The 5315-nt window shown below is 37.9% G+C and overlaps 1 long non-coding RNA gene across 1 annotated transcript; it reads left to right on the forward strand.

Annotated features, from left to right (window-relative positions):
- The first annotated feature begins 373 nt into the window (after positions 1-373).
- On the forward strand, positions 374-3758 carry LOC140006285 (uncharacterized). The gene is made up of 3 exons (XR_011813927.1): positions 374-577; positions 2368-2444; positions 3528-3758. It is a non-coding gene; the product is annotated as an uncharacterized lncRNA (long non-coding RNA).
- Positions 3759-5315: the final 1557 nt, after the last annotated feature.

Raw genomic sequence — 5315 nt, forward strand, 5'->3', positions numbered from 1 at the left:
TGGTCCTAAAATAGGTAATTTTAGATTTAAGTACTCAAGTGATAGTCAGTGGTACGATCGTTACAAGAATTTCTTGAAGGTTTCACTTTATCGCGCCTAAATTGGAAATACGCGTTTTCACGCGCGCGATTAATTGAGGGACTTTAGACCATTATTTTAGGACAATTAAGAGTGAATAATATTTATATGAATATAAGTGCATTAGAGATTCAGTGCACTAGTGAAATAAACTCGAAAGGAATCGAGCCCAAAATGCGCGCGTACACGCGCGAGAGAGAGTTGACTTTCGGCGAATTGTGGCCACACATTTAAGCTTACTTTAGAAGCTTTATTTCAGCATATCACACGCCTCTTTCCCTCTCATTTGGCTGAACCATCAGCTGCAACAAAACAACTCCAAGTTTTGCAAATTTCATCTCCAAATCTTGCTCAAACCTTCACCAAATTCAACCAAAATTTAACTACACTTAGCTCAACACTTGGGAAGTTCATCTAGCTACAAAAACAAGGAGCTTTCCACGGATTTCTTGGAGCTTCTAAGGATCGAAAATACTGCCTAGTTCATCAACCAAAGTAGGTAATGATCCAACACTCTAATCTTGGTTTATGGAGGTTGATTAACACCTTTAAGCTCTTGTATTCATATGGGTGGTTGTTATTGTTGGAAAATTTGGAAGGTGGGCTCTATGAATTCCCACCCTTGTCTTGATGGCTGATGTGATGATTGATGATGGATTTAGTGTTGGTTTAGTGCTCAAAATGGTAGATTAATGGTGTATTATTAGTAGAAACTTCAAGGAGTGCATGGAGTAAAAAGTTCCGATTCTGCCCCTGCTTTGAACGTACCTATTTCTGTAGAATTTTGGGGATTTAATGGCTGGTATATGATATTTATATGTTTTATAGATGGTGTACAAAATTTCATTGAAAAATATTGAGGTTTGGTTGGGCAAATGAATTAATTTCGTGAAGGTAGCAGACCTGGAAACTGTTCCCGTAATGCTCAGACCAGTCCTTTTGTTTCATCTATAACTCTGTGCTTCGATGTCGAAATCGAGTGCCGTCAGTGGCATTTGAAACTAGACATTCCCACCTTTTCAACGGTATAAAATACACATTCTGATTCCATGTATGTGAGCCGAACCAACCTTTTAAAATCGGCTGTTCTGTTTCTCTGTTTTCCTGGAACAAAATGCTGAGGCTGCAACTTGTGGCTCGAATTCGAGCTAGTTGTGTGCCGAATTTCAAAATGATTTCTTCTGTGAAATTTTAGCTCTATGAATTTATTTTCCAACGCCATAAACCTTGCCCAATTCTGAGTTAAGTTGAGCGATTTATGATCAAAATACGCAACCTGCCCTGCTCTTGAAAACCCTAACTTTTGGACAGATTTGATGCAAGGCTTGGTGTAGACTTGCTAACTGAATATTTTGGTGCTAAACACTTATGAAATGTGCCATGAATGTTCCTTAGGCTATGCCTACACTAATGAGCCATGTTTGAGGAATTTTTCCTTGACCAAATGTTTGGAATGGAAAACAAAAGGACTCAAGGCAGTTTTGTCTTAGGATTTTCGAAATTTTGGTTGTTTGAGTGACTACCTTCCCGAAGGTATTTTTTCATGAAATTTGATAGAGGGATACACTTTATATAGGAGTATTATACTGCCAAATTTTGTACCAATCCAAGTTCATTTCGATGCCTAACTAAAGTCCCAAAGTTGGAAGCTCAAATCTGGAAATTTGTTCCCCAGTTTTGAATTTTTCCCTAACTTTGAGCTACCGTATCTCGGTGCTCGAAACTCCGATTCTTGATCCGCTTTTTCTGTTAAAAACCTTACTTGCAACTCTAATTGAGTTACAGATTTCAGAGGCTAGCTCGCAACGTGTGAATTTTTCCAAATTTCCAAAATTAGCGAAAAACCAACCCCAACACAACCTTAAGTACTCTGAAACAGTAACTTTGAGCCCATTTTTGAATATCTTCCATTTAGAATCATGGAAAAGTGTCTTCTAAGAACTTTTAGTAATTTCTAAGAGGTTTCCAACGGTACCAAGTTTTCCAATTTTGGACTTGTGTAGAGTGAGATACGATTTTTCAAAAACTCGTATCAAAACGGAAATTTTCCGAATTCTAAGAAAATGGAGTTTTTCAAGTACTCCTTATTCCTTTAATATTTCTTGAACGTTTTATACTTGATTTCCCAAAATGAAAACTCGATTACCGTGTACTTTAAGAAATTTCTTTTAAATCTCGATTTACGAGTAATTGAGGTTCGTTTTCATGAAATTTCATTAGATTGTACTAGTGTACAATCTTCCTTGATAATTGGGATATATGAGTGATACTTCACTATTATGTGCTCAGGCGCACACAAGAGGAACTTCAAGAGGATCCCACGGTGGATGCTTGAACTTCGAGTGCCGTTTCTTCTTGTTTACCTGGTGAGTGTCAAGTGCATGTTAAATACTTATGTAATTGAAATGTGAATTGTACAAGTGTTATACATGATACGTAAACTTGTTGAGACGAGTGTGTATTTTATCGCGCTCGTTCTCATTTGGGGAATGCTACAGTTAAAATGTGCTATGTGAATTGATATTCGAATTGTGTGAAATGAATTGTTATAGGAATTAAGTGAAGTGTTGTTATTGCCAACCATATTTGTGTTGTGATGTCGAGTGGAGTGAGCCTCCTCGACTTATGTGTATATACGTGAGGACACCCTCGTTCTCTCTTTCCTTTAATTATGCAATACTTGTTACATGGATACACATGATCGGTAACTGTTCATAGACATGTTTAACTCGTAAGCTCTGAGGGGAAGCATGTACCACACCGATTCGGATGGGAGGTACCTCTCATCCCGGCTAAGTGCTATACTCGGTTCCTTGAGCGATAGTATTTACCACACCAATTCGGGTGAGAGGTACACTCATGTCGACTCAGAACCATGAACAATAATTGGTAATTGTACATGAATATGTTTAACTCATGAGCTTTGAGTGGATAGCATGTACCACACCAATCTGGGTGGGAGGTACCTCTCATACCGTCTCAGTGCTATAACTGGTTCTCGGAGCGATAGCATGTACCACACCGATTCGAGTGGGAGGTACCTCTCATGTCGACTCAAAACTATAAATAAGGTATAAGTCGATTGGAGCGATGTCTCATCGACCACTGAACGATAGCATGTACCACACCGATTCGGGTGGGAGGTACCTCTCATGTCGACTCAAAATCATACTTGAAAAAGTGAAATTCTACGAACTTGATTACCTAATTGGGTGATGGAATGTCATCACAAGGAAGTATTAGATTGAATTTTGACAAAACAAATAGAAATTAGCTCATAAGAGTTCTTGTATCCTACTCAAGGGTATCTTAGTATAAATTGTGAATCACCTGAATATTATAGCTCTCATTCTTGTGTAAGTGCTATTGTTATTTGGACTACGCGAATTGCATGTTTTCTTGGCCTCACGAGCATTCGCTCACCCCGTTAGATTTGTTTTCTTTAACAGGAGCTGCAATGAAAGGAATTGTGAAAAGGTTGATTTGATGGCCCTTTTGATTAGAATTTTGAATGTATTCATTTAGACAACTTTTGGAAGCTGTATATTTTAGTAATATAAGATATTTTGGTAACTTATGATGTAAGACTTGAACGGTTATTAAGGAATTGACTTTCCTTTATACCTTCGACTTTTAGTATCGAGCGGTTATTCTTAAATTTGAAGGGAAATTGTACCGAATTCTGGCGAGAGCTGGACAGGCGTCCCGCGGACACCCTTGGATTCGCCCTTGGGAAAAGTGGGGGCGTCACATCAATGCCCAAGGTCAACTACTGGTGGTTCAGGAAATTAATCAGATTCATCCTACATAAAGTAAAAAGCACCATACAAAAGTGTGTAAACTATAAAAACAAGTCAAGGTGAATAAGTTTACCTTTATAATCAATTAGCAAGTGACTACAGTTACCTAAAGGCAAAGAGGAGCTCATCAAGGCTAACAGGAATGGCTAACCCCAACCGTGGTAGAACCTTCCTTTTTCAGTTGAGGACTAATTTGCTTAGCCAGCGTAGGAAGAAACGCAGGTAGCCGTATTCCCATTAAAGGGATATTCCCTATTGGCTACTAATTTAGCAAGAAGGTTCACTATGTCACTAAAAGAAAAAGAAAGAGTTTGTTGTAGGAATTTCTGACCTCTCAACAGTAAATTAGTCGCTTAGTTTTCTAAGAAAGCAAATAGCTAGCACATCTCTTCCCTCGTCAAGCAAACCATTCACTTTCTCTAACAAAACGAGCGAGGAAAATGCTTGAAAGCCAAAAACTCTATAAGATCCTAGTAGTTCTCCTGCCCTGCCTTACATCGATGGATTTCTGTCCTGCTACTGGCTATTCCCAAAAGGAAACAGGAAGTGAATCTCTTATTTCATATAGCAGAAAACACACCATGACCGGATTAATGTAGTAAGCTAGAGTACCCTAGAAAGCTGACCTTGTTCCAAATATCTCCTGGGAAGTTTTTTCTTAAAGTTGCTCCGAACCTATCATTATAAGCAAAACAGTTAAATTTCAGAGGACACTGATTCTGTGCAAAAATCTTTATCTCGCAGCTAAACTACACAACCAAAGTTTCAAATTTTAGGATCTGACCACACATTGATGCTACAAACCACAAGAACCACCCACATAAACAACAAAATGGAGGAACAAATCTAATCTCAAGCTAAACTACCACGAATAGCTGCGGCTGAAAACCATTCCGAGATGTTTAGTATAAAGGCTGCAAAAAATATCCCAATTCCAGAAGCCGAAAGGGGAGAAACTGAAGAATGTGAAAGGGGAAGCATTGAAACAACCATAACGATGCTCAGCCGTTTATTCATTCAATACCCATGTTTTTGGCTATTTAATTGAGATGTAAATGGGAAAAGGAATGGGTTGTTTTAGACATGAGCTCATATGAGTTGGGAAACGATCAGACAAGTTGTTTCAAACAAAGAAATAACCTCAAACAAGTAATTATAGCAACATGTTTTTGTTTTAATTGCACAACAAAAGTCACAGTTAAATTAAATGTATCTATAATACCATTCCAATAATTACACCAACATATAAGCATATATGAGTTGTACACGGTGCAAAAATGGTTGCAAAATAATTTTACCTTCCAGAAATACCCAGATGCCTATATAAATCAAAACTTTTAATGTACCAAAATAAGGACATTTCGGTAAACATATCCAAATACATGCTCCCTTCAGTTGTACCAAAAGTTTTAAGAAACCACACAACATCCCACATTC

Source organism: Coffea arabica, chromosome 5e (assembly GCF_036785885.1).
Source record: "Coffea arabica cultivar ET-39 chromosome 5e, Coffea Arabica ET-39 HiFi, whole genome shotgun sequence".
Taxonomy (NCBI): Eukaryota; Viridiplantae; Streptophyta; class Magnoliopsida; order Gentianales; family Rubiaceae; genus Coffea; species Coffea arabica.